This window comes from Galeopterus variegatus, unplaced genomic scaffold (genome assembly GCF_000696425.1).
Source record: "Galeopterus variegatus unplaced genomic scaffold, G_variegatus-3.0.2 Scaffold12, whole genome shotgun sequence".
NCBI lineage: Eukaryota > Metazoa > Chordata > Mammalia > Dermoptera > Cynocephalidae > Galeopterus > Galeopterus variegatus.
The window spans coordinates 776405-778874 of NW_007726123.1; positions in this window are offsets into that span (position 1 = coordinate 776405).

Genomic DNA, 2470 nt, shown 5'->3' on the forward strand with positions numbered 1-2470 from the left:
CACACACACACACACACACACACACACACACACACACACAAAATCCGGGGGGAGGGGGGGAAGAAGACTTAACAACTACAACTCCTTGAAGTTGATACAACAAGCAAACAGAAAGGACACTGTTCGGTGGGAAGGGGGAGAGGGAGGAGGGAGGGGGGTTTCGGTAATGGGCCACTATAATCAACCTCATTGTATATCGACAAAATAAAATTTAAAAATAAAATAAATAAATAAATAAATAAATATAGCCTCCTTTCGATCCAATAAGTTTTTTAAGATGAATGGTGTTGCAGACCTAGCTGGAGAAGTCTGTCTCCATCGTGGGGCTGTTCCGGTTAGGTGACCCCTTTTCCTCTTCCTCATCACTTTTGACATGGTTGTTGTTTGCCCTGAAATGGTTGCTTTAATAATTTTTTGAGTTTCATATTTGTTTTCTAAAGGAAGAGAAGAGCCTAGCCTCTTTGCACCACCATCACCAGAAGTACAACTGGATTTTGAAGGGTGAATAGAAGTCACCATGTAGAGAGCTTGAGAGGCAATAGAACTGTCAATACTAAGTCTACAGACAAAAATCCCAGCACTTATCCACAGTCCTTTTCCTCAGAGCCCTCAGTCTCTGTTCTCATAAGCGAGTGTTGGGAAAATAGGATAGTTTGGTCAGGGCCCTCACCTCGTGTCCCGTTGGGTGTTGTTCAGCATGTCCATTGTAAGCAAATTGTGTGTGCATGTGTGTGGAGTTAGTGTGCATCTGCCCCAATGTATCTTTTTAGTTTTGTTGCTATTCTCGTGTTCTTCAGAGAGAGAGGAGAGAGGAGAAGAGAGAGAGAGAAAGAGAGAGAGAGAGTTTTAGTGAAGTGGGCGGGTGGGCATTGGCCTCAGGCTTCAGCCCTGCGCAGCCATGCTTTCCAACCTATGGCTCCAGGGAATTTTTGGCCAGTTGCCTAGCTAACAGACCGACATGAAGGGGTCTGGTGACCCAGCCTGGCGTATGAAGGGTTTGTGGCCCAGTCTGTGAATGGGCTTGAGGGGTTTGGGAGCTCCAGACCCAGTCCTAGCTCAACAATCAGCCCAGTTGGCAGGATCACTGGCAGGTAAAAGAGCCTGACAACTAGCATGGTCACCTAGCTTTACAACTGGCATCATGAACAGGATTAAGAGCTGGACAATTGGCGCCATGAGGATTCCAGGCCTTAGCCTAGCCAGACAGCGAGACAGACCAATAAATAACTAACTACAATAGACTGTGATCAGTGCTATAACAGGCTATGCCAAGAAGGTTAGAGGACATTTAGGAGGGGTATTAATCAGAATCAAGGAGGTCAGGGAAAGTCTGAGCTGAGTAGGAAACAGTCGAGTGAGAAGGGTGGAGTGAGTGCTACAGGCAGATGAGAAAAATGGCGCACAGCTGACCACTGGAAAATACACACTGTAAAAACTGATCACATGCCAGTCCACAAGTAAGTCTCTAGAAAGTACCTAACTACCATCTAAGTAGAAATCATTAAGAAGGGCCGGCCCGGTGGCGCACTGCTACAGTGCACTGCTTGGGAGCGTGGCGGCGCTCCCGCTGAGGGTTCGGATCCCACATACAGACCGGTTCCCGCTCACTGGCTGAGAGAGGTGTGGGCGCAACACCGAGGGTTGCGATCCCGTTGCCGGTCCCGGTCCGGTACGGGCACGACACTGAGGGTTGTGATCTGTTGCCGGACACGAAAAGAGAGACAAAAAGGAAAAAAAAAAAGAAATCATTAAGAAAAAGGTAACTGGAAAAAAACCCCTATGCACATGAAGAAACATATGCATCTGCATATGTACACACACACGCACACGCACACTCTCTCTCTTACTCTCACTCCTAAATAACTCATGATCAAAAAGAAACCTTAATGGAAAGTAGAAAATGATAAAAATTAAAAAAAAGAAAAATACTATATATCAAAACCTGTATTTTCAGGAAAGTAGCTTTAAACAGTGCTATAAGAAAAGGAAAAAGGCTAAAATTAATAAACTAAGCATCCTAAAGGTGAATTTATCAATCTAACAACAGAATCAACCCCAAAAAAGTAAAGAACATGAAAAGAAATAGAAATTAATGAAATACAAAAAAATAGAGGCTGAACAAGGCTATTTGTTGGTTTGTTGAAAGAATAAAATGTAAAATGAACAAACCTCCAGCGACATTAAAGGAAAAAGGCATAAATAATATGTATAAGAAAAAAGTAGACTTATTATAGATGCAGCAGATATCTAAAAGATAAAATTATATATTATCAACAACTTTACACAAATTAATAGGAAAGCAAGCAGAAGAGACAAATTTCTTGAAAAATATTTATTACCAAAACTGACTTACAAAGAAATGGAATAACTGAAAAATTTAATAATCTTTTTATTTTATTTTATTTTATTATTATTTTTTTTTTGTCTTTTTCCGTGTCCGGCAACGGATCGCAACCCTCAGTGTTGACCC